The sequence below is a fragment of the Pyrgilauda ruficollis genome, unplaced genomic scaffold, assembly GCF_017590135.1.
Source record: "Pyrgilauda ruficollis isolate IOZ18807 unplaced genomic scaffold, ASM1759013v1 scaffold65, whole genome shotgun sequence".
NCBI lineage: Eukaryota > Metazoa > Chordata > Aves > Passeriformes > Passeridae > Pyrgilauda > Pyrgilauda ruficollis.
The window spans coordinates 18,754-33,498 of NW_024528266.1; positions in this window are offsets into that span (position 1 = coordinate 18,754).

The window sequence follows — 14,745 nt, forward strand, 5'->3', positions numbered from 1 at the left end:
GGGCAGTGCTGGTTTAAACTGTTCCTACTCCAGCTGCTCCAAGAGCCTGTAGTGTCCCAGGGAAGCTGCCCCCTTCATCACATGCTTTCCCCACTCCTTCACCTTTCCCAGGGGGAAGTCAACACAAAAGCTGGGGCTGGTTGTCTCCAGGACCTGAGTGGTGAGATGCTCTTTGCACACACAAACACTTTCTTGAAGCACGGCTGCAAACAACTAATCGCTCTTTAATCCTGCTAACCTCTTTGCCTCGGCCGTATGGTGGGGTTAAAATTCCTGCTGATAAGATTAAGTGCTGTCTTGGACTGGGGCCTACATAAATAATAATGCTATTTCCACAGTCCCACTCATTAGAATGAAATGTAAAAAAGGATTTTGGTCTTCCTGCTGTGGGATGCCAGCCAGCTGCTAATTGTCTGTGCTCAGAAAGTTCTCTTCTTGTCATTCTTTAGGGATCTATGTGTGTTGATATAAGTCCATTTTACTCTTGCACTGACGTATTTGAACTAGATTTTTTTTTTACCTTTAGAACGCTGGGTAGCTGTAAGTCTAGGTTGTATTAACCACAGGTTAGTTTTCTTATAAGGTTGTATTTTTAATCTGAGTGGCACCTACAGTAAAATCCTTTTTAATGGCCAAGACAGTCACACCTCAGATTTAATCCCCTTGTTATAAAGCAGAGGTGTTTTCCCCATTGTCAGACTGGCTGTGACTCACTGCTCCTTTCTGCTAACAAGAAATCCATTATATTAATGTGAGTTTGAGAACTACAATGGCATTATTTCAGTAATCTTTTTATTTTATAAATTCATCAGCAAACACCACAGAAACAGAGTGGCTAAGTCTGCTATTTTACTGAACAATCTAAAAAGAAACAGCTGTTAGAGACTGAACAATGAATTTGTGGCTTTAATCTTTAGAGGTGCTCTGTGCCTTGTCAACAGCTTAGGCACAAAAAATATGAAGTACAAGCCTAATTTTAGGCACACCTGCAATTCTGGAGTGACTAAATGCTTTGGTTGCTATAGTTGTATGTTGGCAGACCAAAGAGACCTTTGGATACAACCAGTGAAGTCTGGAAAATGTTCTGAAGCAAATCATGTACCAAGACAAAACAATCACTCATGCAGCATTTTAAAATTAAATGTTAAAACAAACCCATCTGTTTTCCCTTGAAAAACTAAGGGACACAAAAGAGACCCCAGAGTAGCTTTCCACCTAACAAGCATCTCATGTAGAATAATGCAGGTGTGGCTGAAACTACTCTTGACATAAAATATACAATAACATGTGTGATGGAGACGTGTTGACATTCCCATTCCCAGCACTTTTTGTCCGAACGCTTATGTTGAAAAAAAAATCCATTTCCTCGTAAACTTCTCTGCTGTGGGGTGGGAAAAGGATGAAGGGTAGGAGCACTGATATTTGCCATTTTGCTAGAGGTGTGCAGAGACGGCTTTGAAAATGTGAGCTGAAATGGCTGTTACCAGAAGAGGGATCTGGCTGGCTGGGGAGCAGGGCTTTGCCAGAGGAGCTGTGTAGGGCACACCCGCAGATATGTCAAATACCGCTTGCGTGTGATGCCGCTCCCTGCTGAGCGTGTCAGCAGTTACCTTCACTGCTCCTCAGCCCCACACCGCTACCAGGGAAATGCAAATTTCCTGATGTCTTCTGGAGGGCTGTGGAGGGAAGAAAGTGAGGAGGGGAATCAAAGGGAATATATTATTGGTGACAGTGAGTAGACTAAGCGAGAGATGGGAGCAGGAGCTGGAGATGTGGTTAATGAGGGCACGTCAGGGAAAGCAGCCCACCACGCACGCTAAACCACAGCAGGGGGGAGACACTGGGGGAAAAGGACAAAACAGAGCTTGTCTGCTGGTATTTCTGATACTGCAACCCTGCCCTTCCAAGAAAGCAGAACCCATCTGGTGGCATAATCAGAAGCCCTCTAATGCTCTTATTTCTCTTGATGTGTTTCCCATCTAGAGCAGAGGTTCTCTCTCCCCTTTCTCAAACCCCTGTTACGCTCCTCTCTCCAATACTCACACTAAAAAGAGCAAAGCTTGGTGCCACTTCGACATTGCAAAATGAATTGCTTTTAGCTGCAATGACTTCTTTCAGTTCTTTATTATTGTATCTTTTCATATTTTCAGAATGAAATACCTTTGGTTTTCAAGAAAAAAAGGACTTCCAAGTAAAATGATTGTCTTCCCAGAATGTTTCTTTCCCGGGGATTTCAAAACCACCATGTTTCATTGTAACTCCTCTTGAAGCCGAGCCAGATTTTGAGTTATTTTAAGCCTTTGCCAAATAATATTTTCATCCTTTTGCCAGGTCTGGCTTAGACTTGTAGCAAGACAGCAGCAGGACAGACCTTGTATTACACATTCATCCCTAACACTCTTACACAAGACTTGTAAACATGAGCGTGTGTCCTCATCTTGGCCTGTATCTTCATTTTGCTGATGGTTTAGTTTATTTTTGTTGTATTATTATCCCAGACCTGCTTTTTCCCTAGAGGCACAAAAAACACATGGAAGCAGCACAGTATCACAATTCTGCAATTCTTATGGTAGGTACTTTTGGAAATGCTTGATCCCACCGCTCTGCAGTTATTATCATACTAATGCAAAATTTCCAGACCTTTTGATTTATATATGTATGCAATAGATATATATAAGCACCAATCATTCTTTGTATTTAACTAGTATTGGCATTCTTTCATCTATGATTAAGATGATTTTTCATGATCAATACAGTCTCCAGTGAACATTTTACACACACTGTCTTATTAGCGTCTCTCCTCAGAGGTCATGCCTTTGTATTCTCCACTTCATTGCATTTAGGACTCCTTCTGAAATTGTAAGATGTCCAACCAAGGTTGCCAAAATTATCTTCACAAGAATTATTATCATGGTGAAGATGGAAAACTAGATGTACTCATAGTACTTTTTATGTATAAGGAATATTGCTTTAAATTTTGCGTTCTGTACAGAAATTTTGATCTTTGCATATCCTGAATAAGTTGCAAAGATGGAGGACTCACATATCTTAGAATCAGGACAGAAGCAATGCCTCGATGTAGGGACTTTCCAAAACATAAATTAAAGTTCTAGAGGATGCATACAATGTACCATATTCAGGGATGTTTTAGTTATTGTTGAGTGGCACTTGCACGGTGTCGAGGCCTTTTCCGCTCCTTGTACCACCCCACCAGCGAGGGTGTAGCATTCACATTCTCTGGAAAAATCCTTTTGCCCAGGATTTTTCTCCTGGGAAGATGAGAAGCCTCAGAGAAAAAGGAAAACACCTTTATCCCATTTGTTTCTCCTGTGTTTTGCTCCTTTGGAATGTGTTTGGAGATTGTTTATCAACAGGTGATTGTTTCATTGGTTTCTGCTGTGAGTTGTTTTGACTCAATGGCCAACCAGTGCCAAGCTATGTTGGGACTCTGGAAAGAGTCACAAGTTTTCATTATTATCTTTTTAACATTCTGCAAGTATCCTTTCTGTATTCTTTAGTATAGTTTAGTATTCTTTAATATAATATAGTATCATAAAATAATAAATTAGCCTTCTGAGAACATGGAGTCAGATTCATCTTTCCTTCCTTCATCTGGGAACCCTGCAAATACAACAGTGAGGGGTTGGGGTGCACAAGGAGCTGGGAGGGGACACAGCCAGGACAGCTGACCCCAGCTGACCCAAGGGGGTGTTCCATCCCATATGGTGTCATTCCTGTATATAAAGCTGGGGGAAGTAGGAGGAAGGGGGGATGTTTGGAGTGATTAATTTTGTCTTCCCAAGTCACCACTGGATGTGGTAGGGCCCTGCCTTCCAGGGGATGGCTGAATACCTGCCTGCCCATGGGAAGTGGTGACTGAATGCCTTGTTTTGCTTTGCACACAGCTTTTCCTTAACCTGTTTAATTTTTATGTCAACCCATGAGTTTTCTCACTTTTACAGTTCTTTCCCCCATGCCACCAGTGGGACAATGAGCAAGTGGCTGTCTGGTGCTCAGTTGCCATCTGAGGTTAAATCACAACAGTGCTGAGAATAGTTTTACACAAAAATCCTCTTTAAATTTTGTTTTAAAAATGTCCAGTGACACTTTGCTTTCAGATCAGGTAGCATATGTCAGAAAGAACTCTTTTTTTTTTTTTTTTCCCCTCTAGTAAGAAAAGTAATTTCTGAGATGGTGTTTGACAGCACTTCTGACAAAAAAAAAGAAGACAGGTCAGTTGAGATGAGTTAGTATTTCAACAGAGAAACAATACAAACATTTTATCAGGAGACTGCTTGAAAAATAAAAGGCATGTTGGGAAGGAACGAAGAAGTCCTTAGATGAATAGATTTTTGAAGAGAAGTCATTCATTTGAAATATTACAAATTTAAATGAGTACACTTCTCTTAGTCTGATAAGAAATTAATTTGTGCTTTGTAACATTTTTAACATATACAGAATGAAATTATTAGATGATTTTTTAAAAGGCTCAAACAAAAAGAACTCTATAATTTTTATCAATTTGTCCAATCTCAGAAAGTTCATATTTTACATAAAGCTCAAATTAAACTAACTTGAGACTTCTAGGAGGATGAAATCTGTTTTCATAAGCACCCTCCTGCATTACAGGAAAATCCACACTTTAGGAAAAGCCACAATCCAAAAACAAACCACCCTGCAGTTCTAGCAGCCTTATCCTCCTGGGGACACATGGTACCTACACACACTTTCTTCTCTGTAAACACATAACAGGATTAGAAGGACTGGGAGGGTGATGATTTGATTTGCCTCTTGCCAACAGCAGAATGCCTTGCTGCCTTATTTTTAATAAACTTTATAAAAGAAAAAGCATCTATACAAGTAATTTTCCAGGCAGTGCATAAAAATCTTTTAAATTTAAATATTAAGATGCTAGGAAATATGACTGCTAAATGGAACATTAAAAAGTTAATAATTTTTAAATCCTCTTTTAATGTGGAAATACACGAACTTGAATAGAAATGTCTTCCTAGCTAAGGAATTGTCCCCTTTTTAATTAGTAATCACAAATCTGTCTATAAATTCCACATGTAAGTATCAAGCTAGAAAGCAGACTTTTTATTCCCACTTTCATTTGTGCATTTCTAATTTCAACACAGAAATCCCTTTGTGTGAAAATCCCTGAAACCAGCATCAACATATTTTCTTTTTTACGCAGTGTAAACCTATGCCCACAGAAACTGCAGTTTTGGAATTCACTGATGATGTGTGTCAAGAACTGCAGCTGTTTTGCAGAGTATTACTAAAAGAAATTATTACTACTCACTTTCTACTTGTTTTAATGTGTTTTACCTAGATCAGAAGCTAATGGCTTCTGCTGTGGACACAGGGGAGGATAAATCCTCTTCAAAACAAATAACACTCATTTTAATTCTTCTGTTGTAACAACATATTTATGGATCTAGTTCATTCCTTCCCTTTTGGGAAATGTATGTTGCAGAACATGGCAGCTCCTTCGCATTGGGTACCACCAAGTTCCAACGACAGAGCTTGGGAAGGTGGAAACACCAAATTCAGAGGGGGTCAGTCCTAAAAACTGCAGCGATACAGTCCAGACTGAGCAAAGCACATGCTTAACTATGAGCAACTTCAGAATCACATGGCAGATAAGAAAACAACTTCTGTACTTGAAATTTTATGGCCCACTGAAGTGATTTTTTGACAAAGTCCAGTCTCCAGATTGCAGGACCGAGCACCCCACATGACCTCTTTAGGTCTGAACCCAAGCCCCACTACAGGCAAAGAAACAGTGTCTAAGTGTTCATGGACCCTGTTATCTGCATCAGCCCTTGAATTGGTCATGGCAGCAATTTTTTTAGCTTTACTGAAAATTTGGTAGCTCAAATTTGAACAATTATGGAGATTTCAACACACTTATTTTATTCTCATTGCTTAACTAAAATGTCTTCCTAAAGTTTCCACAGTATTATTCTATTACTTGTCAACTTGTTTTTCCCTATTATCTGGGTCCTCATTAATGCATAGTCTCTCATACCTCTTCACCATTTTCCTTTTCTCCGTGACTGATATAAGACAACAGGTCATTAACCCCACCATTATAAAATTCTTGTTAATTTGCTGATCTCCTTCATTTTTCAGTGATCCTGCTTTCCCCTGGCTCTTTTTTATGCCTGCTCCATTAAACAGGAATTTATTATCACCCTTAGCTTTGTTGGCTAGCAATAGCTCATTGCCTTTCTCCACTTTGTTTTGTTCACTGCTGGTTATTTTCTGCTCTGTTCTTGTTTTCCCTCCCTTTTCAGGACTTCCTCTTCCTCATGTCTCTCTGTGAAGCAATGGCATGTGTATGTTTTTATACACCCAGCTGTGGTATGGTGGTTATTTCCCTTTCTTTGGTGGCTCTGAAAGTATGGAGAAAAGATGAGGTGTGCCCTGGACACATTCCTCTGCAGTTCTCCCTCACTCCTACACCTGTCTGCCTTTGGAGAGGTCTAGAGCAGTTTAGCATCAGGACTAAGATGTTTCTACTCTTGACAAAATATGAACTCAATTCATTATTTCTGCTGAAAGTGGGCTCATGCTGTAAATCAAGCACTGCAAAGATGACATTTCAGAAGAGGTGTGTTTATGCTGGAAGGAGGAAAGAAGAAATTCCCGTCAGTATCCTGTCACTACTTTTGGCACATCATGTTTGGTGTCATATTACATGCTGCTGCACAAGCTTCTTCTACAAATCACCTGCTTCTCATTCCAGTTAAATTGCAAAACTGCCATGAGTTTCAACATGACAGGAAGGCCTGGTGAGCTTTGCTGCTGGTGGAGTCACCACTGTGCTCTTCCTGAAGCTCTGCCACCACACCACCAAACAGGTACAAGGCTCTGCCTTCCTGCAACCTGTAATTTCACATACTTCTCTTGTAAAGGCATGTTTGAATTTTTGCCTTCCAATATGCTTTAACTGAGTACCACTGACAGGTGCTGCATAGCACACATGGTGCAGAACTGCAGCTGCCAAAGCTTCCTGGCAGATTGGTCCCTTCAGTGCTGCTAATTCTCTGCTGTTAACCTGAGTGATCAGACTGAAATCTGGAAAAGGAGCCCAGCCTACATCACTCAAAAGAAATCTCCTTTACCCTCCCCTGATCTCCTACATCTGAAAGGTTTCCAGCCAAGGTGCTGCCATCTGTGCTCACAAGAGGGAGGAGATTCTGTAGCTTGCCATCTTTTGTATTCTTTCATGTAATCTCTATTTACGTGACCAAAACACTAGGATTAGAAGAAATACACAAAAGTATTCCCAAAAGAAATGGCATAAGCAGTTTGATTGCTTATTTCCCAGGAGTTCTCCTCATATTAAAACCTCTCAATCTCTAAAATTAGTAGCTGGGGAAGAACAGATCATAAAAGAGCAAACTAAAAAAACCCAACCCACAATCAGAGAGCTGTATCAGCTGGATTTGTGCTCTGGATCAGCTTTTGCTACTTAAATATGTATTACTGGCAAAGATTTCTTAGTGTTGTCTTTATTCAGAGAGTTACTCTCAGTCAAATTACTGGCTAAAATCCAAGTAGGTAAATTCTGCTTCCTTTAACTCTTGAATGTACCCATTTCAAAGCACTTACTCTACTTTCTGCTGCATTTTTCTCTGTTAATTAATACCTTTCTATGACAAGATCCTGAATGTCCTATACAACTAAATAAGAAGCCACAGCTCACAGTCCTTGGCTCCAGGCCATGCCATCCCTCCATACAGACCGAGACGGGCACAGGCATCCACCTTCATGCACATGGATTGTAACCTAAACTGAGGGAAGATTGCAAGAGGCTTTGACAAATGAGACAAAAATGTAACTTGGAGCTTGGGATTGATGATAAATATATAAAGATTGGATGCCTAAACTGAGGCAAGGATGCTACATGGATTTGTATCTGGCATCTAATTCCAGAAGCCCATTTCCAGGAAAGTATTGGCAAACACAGATTGACCTGATCTGTGGGTATGTGGGTTGTAGAGAAAAAGGAGTCACCCAGTTTTTCTCTGTAAATCTGTACACCTGAAAGGAGACAAAAAATATGGCAACAATCTCCCAACCATGCTCTGTCTCTTCTAAGTGTTTCCATGCTGATGGCTGGAAACAGAGACCAAAGACACTCAAATACACTTGGAATTTTCTTCACTGCAACAACTGCACATTTGCCTCCACCAGTTCAAGGACGGTGCAACAAAACATGCACAAAAGAAAGAATACCTCTCTCCCAAAACTTGAAAACACCATGAAGCTGATATTTCTGTAATACTTGCATTCATCATGTACAGAGTACCATGATCTGCAGGGTAACCTGGAATATGCAGGCAGCTCGTTAGCACATTAGTTGTCATGGGAAATGTAATTCTAGCTGCCATTTCTGGCAAATTAAATTTTATAATTACTTTTGCACTTCAACACATTTTGTCCATCAGATTCAGATAGTAATTTTGATTTGCATAGTCTTGTCAGTAGACCTCAACCATATAGAGAAAATTTGTGTAGAGAAAAATTTGGAGAAAATGTACTCTAAAGAACACCAAACAGTTTTGGAGAAACTATCCATATGAAAGATTTTGACCCAGAGCTCCTACACTCTGTTGTCTCTTATCAGAAATTTATCCTGCTCTTTTTATTCTTCTGGAGAGTACCGTAAACTGTGACACAGCTTCTCCTTGCTTCTAACAGGATCATTATTTGCTTAATCCTCCCACTGTGAATTTGTTTCCTATTTCATTCTCTCCCCTTTTTTTTTTTTTTTTTTTAATTTTTTTTATTTTTATATTTTTATTTTGAGGGAGATTTATTTGCAAATACTAGGTTTCCTCTCAGACCTATTAACTATTCCCACATTGCTCCTTGACTCTCTGTCTCAGAGAGTCAAATAATTTGACCTAAGATACCACATCTTGCCAGTGTAGATAGGTGGCTAATAGCAATAACAGCCTAGATGTTTTAAGAGTTATGTATGGCTTCTGAACATATGTGACAAGATAATATTTAATCACTGTATCATTCTTGACATCCACTGGGCTAAATGTCTAAAACCCACCACTCATATCAGAAATGCATGATTGCAAAAGAAAAAGGGAAATAAAAAAAAGATTATTTGCCTTTTTCTTTGACTGCTGTGGAAACAGACACACAGCTGCTCTTTTTCATTACTGTGTAGCAGACTGAGCACAGTATTCATTGTTGAGTAAAATAATTGCAGGAAAAAGGAGAGATGAAGAGAGAAGAAAGACTTGCTTAATGAAGATAATTTGTTTGGAACTGAGGAATCTGTAATCCTTCCATCCATGCCTATTGTTCACTTGCACTACATTTGTTTCCCCATAGCTGAGAATAATCTTCCAGGCTTTTTGTTCATCAGAGAAAACTGAATTTTTATTAATTTTGCATTTATGGTGTGTATTCTTCTGTGCCCCCTCTCAGATGGCGTGTTACTTGACTACTAAGAAGCAGAAGCTGACACAGGAATGGAGTGGGGGCAGGGCAGGGAATTTACTTTTTCAGACCCTGACCATGCACATCTGGAATTGTGGGATGTCTACAATAAATCCCATCTTCTTATCCTGCATATGAAATATCACTCAACTAATGACCATATGGAGCAGATTAAAGCAAGCAGTCTAATTTACTAAAGGCAGGGGCAAAAAAAGGAAATTTCTTACTTAATTAACAAGGGCAGAAATACAGCAACAGACAGCATAACAGGAGGACTGTATTTAAGGCACCTCCAATCAAATGTTTTAATGGCATATAAGACCCAAGGGAGATCTAAAAACGCCTGGCACTGCTAACGCACTCGAAACACGGTTCTGCTTTTCATATCATTTTGGGTAACAGTTTGGAAAATTATCAGTTATTAGGAATATCTTGATTTTTCTGTCTGTCCAACTTGCAATGCCCGCAAAGGGGATGATGATGTTTATGACTCTGTACAGTAATTACATAGTTATGGCAAGGCAGAGCAAGATACACTCTCAAAAAGTCAAGGCACCTTGGCTCATACCGCATGAGCCAAAGGACAAGGCAAACCCAGTGTCTGCTTGCTCCCAGGTGATTCTCAAGAAACATTATCTCACCTGGGACAGCAGTGTGTCATCATCTCAGCAGCTGTAAAAGCAGCTTTCAAACATCATCCTTGGCCTGCGTGGGCGGCGCTCCATCGTGTACCGCGCATCCTTGCTTTTGATTCCCTATCCAACCCAGGCGGCTCCTTTGATTACTACTGCAGCCCTCAGAAGCCTTTTGTTTTCTCATATATTCAAATTAGTCCTGTGGATGGCTACTACATGAAAGGCTATGGAGTGTGTTTTTCCTGTTAAAGCAATAGTTTTTAACTGATTCTTTTTCCACAGCTGCTGTGAACCTTGTGAAGTTTGCTGTACAAACACACAGGAAAAGGCATTTCTTTTTCAGGCAAAGCTTTCTGTCTGAAAATCAAAGCAGGAGAAAAGTGATTCATGTAAACCTAGAGAGACAGTGAATATAAATTAAAGAAATTAAGAAATGTTAAACTGGAAGGGCTTTTTCCTGCTTTTTTTTCTTTATCAAGACAATGTAACAATGGGAAATTAGTGAAACCTGAAACACTTCAGATTTTTTATTTTGTTTTTACCTATGACCCTGGATTTTTTCAAACTGCAGGAAACAACAAACTGTATTTCTTTGTATTCCTGACAGCCTTCCTTCAGCCTCACTGCCATTCCAACTTCAAAACCATTTTCTGTGTTGTCACATATGTGACATTGGATGGCTTGGATTATGTATAGCAAAATGTAATTAAAGATACATACTGCATGGGAGAGGTAGAGTCACCAAGGAAAAGAAGATTTGCCAACCCTGAAATGAGGATTAAGGAAGAAGGAGGTTTGCAGAGACTTGAATACATTAATTTTCCTAACAGCTTACATAGCAATTCAGTGACTTCTATTGTGCAGAGTGTAGTTACCACCTTCCCTGACCTGAAATCAAGAAGAAAGGGTGTACTTGTGTGGAGTCAGATGAAAGAACATGTTATTGCAGAGTCAAAGAACAAATATCCTCGAAAAGAAAAGCTGATAAATTGTAGCCAAGGATTAAAGTGGCTATGTTCGCAAGGAGAAAACCATTCCATCTCATCCTTTGGGATTGTAGTTAAGTGATAATTAAATGGTCAATGAGATTATTTTTCCAAATTGCATTGTTTTGCAGTGCTTGTTGGACTTTTCTTGCCTTGGACTCATGATGAGCTAGATCTGGAAATAAGATTACAAATACCACTCCAGTGTTATCTCTGCGCTGTTCAGTCTTGACTCTGATACCAGCCTCAGTGGTTGCACAAAGAACAAAAAAAACCCCATTTTGTGTGAACATCTGTAACAGAAGAAAATGATGATTTAGGAGTTTTGAAATAGGAATAGGAAGGTATGTTCTCTGTTATTCTCCATTGTATGTAGACACATCAATTTGCATATTTTATGCATCTTTTCAACTTTTGTGTCATACTATAGACTTTGCCAGTAGGAAAATGAAATACATGCAAAGGCACAGAGGGAAAAAACACATAACTACAACGTGATGATTTTCATTATTTTAATGATTAATTATTTAAATCTCTGTTGCTTTACTTGCAGTTATATTAGACCTGTGAACAAACAAACAAAAGCAGAAATTATGCACTGATCAGAAGATTGCGTGGCAGCACAAACATTTACCCCAGCCCAGAAGCTACTGAGCAGATGATATATAACTGAGCAGCAAAGACACAGAACAAGGCACAGACCACCATTAAATTTTGATATCTGCAATGGGGAACACTTTTTCCCTCTGAGGCCACAAAGACATTGCTGTTATCAAATAAATACATACAAAAAGGACTCCAAAAGACAACTGAGCTCTGGTGGAACTTCAGGAACTTCAAACACTGATGTGGTTCACTGGAATCAACATAATTTAGTTTTAATACTAAAGGATTATTTCTTTGTAGCCTTGTTTCTCCAGACAGGCACAGGTCTGCTTCCAGCTCTGGCAGGAGGCTCTGCACACCCTCAAAAGGCTGATTCTTTCTGAAGCCTTTCTAGTGCTCCCTTCCCAAGAGCTGCCCAGCCCTTTCCCCAGCTCCTCTTGGTCAGTGAGGAATAGCTGTCCCAGTGGGGTGGGTACAGAATTTCCTGCCAGTCACAGACAACAGTCCACAGTGTTCCTACGTTAAATAAATGCAATTTTGTGTTGCATTGCTCGAGTGTCTCAATCACAGGCTAGGTGTGTTTGCTACATGCTGAAAATCCTTGCCTTGATTTCACAGGAACCCACATGATGTAACAATGTTCTTCCTGGATATGTTGAAGTTTATTTGTAGAGCCTAAGGAATGAAAAAGAAATAAGTGCAGCCAGACTGAAGTTCAATGAAACTCGCATTTTGTGCTGTCAATTGTGCATGCATAAGTGATTGTCTTTTGAATAATGATTAAGGGTTTCTCAAATTCAGTGATTATTATGAGGGCTGAGCTTTCTTTCAACACACAGTTTGTAGGGAAAGTGAGAGCAATTCCCTCCAAACTTTGCCCCCTGCTGTAGAGCCCATATGGGTTCATTTAATCTAAATCTACAAACACAGGTCAGTGGGAGACAGTAGATATTTCTCCTTTTCCTTCTTTTTTTTTTTTGCCTGAAGTTTGCAGTAGTGCTGGTGGGACAGTAACATGAGAATCCATGGAAGGAAAAGCACTTGCTTTAGCCCGAATTTCTGGTGTGGCCTGCGGGATATCTCCCCCTCAGCTCTGGCCCTCTCCCAAGAAATAGCACAGCACCTGAAGTTTGGTTCTGCTGCTCGTGCATCTCTGGGATGCTGCAGCCTTGGGGAGTTTGGTGGTGCTCCCCAGACCTCATACATGAGCACTGGGCTCTTCTGCAGCAAGGGCTGAGGCTGCCCTGCTGTACCACTCACAACCCCAACCTTACAGAGCAAAATGTTCCTGTCTAAGACCAAGAGACTTGGATCCTCCTGCTTTTGCCCGTCTAGTAGGAGAGTTACCCAGGGCAGCATTGCATGCAACAAACTTTTCCAACACCTTTCTTTTCTCCATTGGCAGTTTTAGCCTGGCACACTCTCCTGTGGTCAAGCAGTTTAGAATGGGTAGCTTTAACCTGTGACAGGTTTAAAGAGCATAAGTATGGGCTCTACTGGAAAATGCAGTGTCTTTGCTGAACTGAATAGTCTGGGTGTCTTGATAGCACAGGAGATCATTATGCCTGGCTTATCAGAATAATTACACTATCAATGACCTTGACTAAGAAGGTCAGATCCTTTCTGCTTATCTCCCAATTTAGTGTTATCTTTTTCATGCAACTTACGCTGGCACTTAAGTAATCCATGCAATGCAATTAGCAGGGAATGGCCATGAGTTTTACCTTCAGAAGTGGGGAAAAAAGGTAGGACTTCTCTAGTACACTTGACTATTCACTAATTAGCTCCTGTTGTATCATTAACATCAGATACTGGTCTCAGGAAATGAAGGATAGCTGACACTGAAAGCAGGCCACTCAGCGTTAATTTCCACACAGCCAATGCTATCTGCAAAAGTTTCGGTCTGTTTTTTATAATGATTTATCTTATAAAGTGCTAATCATCTCAGGCATTACAAAAACTATGAGGGGATTTTAAAATTATTATTATTATCGTTGTTATTATTTTTTAAAGCTCTATTATTCTGTTAATTCACAATTCATACTCTAGAATGAGAATGCTAAGAACATACTGTTTCAAAGAGCTGACTGATCACATTGTACTTATTGTTTTTAGATAAATTTTGTGGAAATGCTGGACTTTAATCATACCAAGTGCTATGTAATACTGTGTGCTCTGAAACATCATGTTCATCATTGATCAAACCAGATCCCCACAATGAAGGTGTCTGTGTTTCAGTTCCTTTCTGTATAACAGAGATACTATCATCCCCTCAACTCACAAAAAGTGCAATGAAAATTAATTATTTTTTTAATGCACCCAGGTGTTAGTGTAATGAGATTCTAGTCCTCACCCCCTCCCAGCTTGCTGTAATATCTGATTCCTTTCACTTATTCCTATTTTGCTCTTAGAAGTCACCCTTTTAAAAAAGGCACTTGTTCAAAAGTCCTTACAAAAATTAAGAATAAAAGTGTTGTCCAATTATTTTATGCATAGTAAAGATTTCCATTTTCAGTTTAGTTAACCATCTTTTGTGAATGAAATGAATGTGTTATATCCATTTTAAATGGTCTGAAAACTTCTCACTTTCTATTTTACAGAAAACTGTGTTAAATTCAGCTTCAGCACCTCAAATATGCTAAAAATGGTTACAGCTGAGTAGGCAACCCTACTTGGTAATAAAAGAAAAGTCCCTGTGAATCAATTCAGCTGGGAGAATTAATCAGGGTCCTGCTTCAGGTGAGAAGAAGCCTCTGGGGCTTGCTTTTGGGAGTAGAAGGGTTTCTATTTTACCATTTGAAGACTGCTGTGGCTTGACCAAAGGAGGGCAAGAAAAGGCTTGTTATTGTCTTCTTTTTCTTTGTGTGCAGTTGTACTATTTTTCCTATTTAATCTGTGGAAAACAAGGTCTGGCTAAGTAGAATGGCTCTGACATTTATTGTCCTGTGCTTGTTAAGTCCTGTAACAAATCTCAGGTGGAATGAAACAGCATAATCAGTCTTGGGAGAAATATGTCACCTTGTTTCAGCTTGAGATGCCTGGAA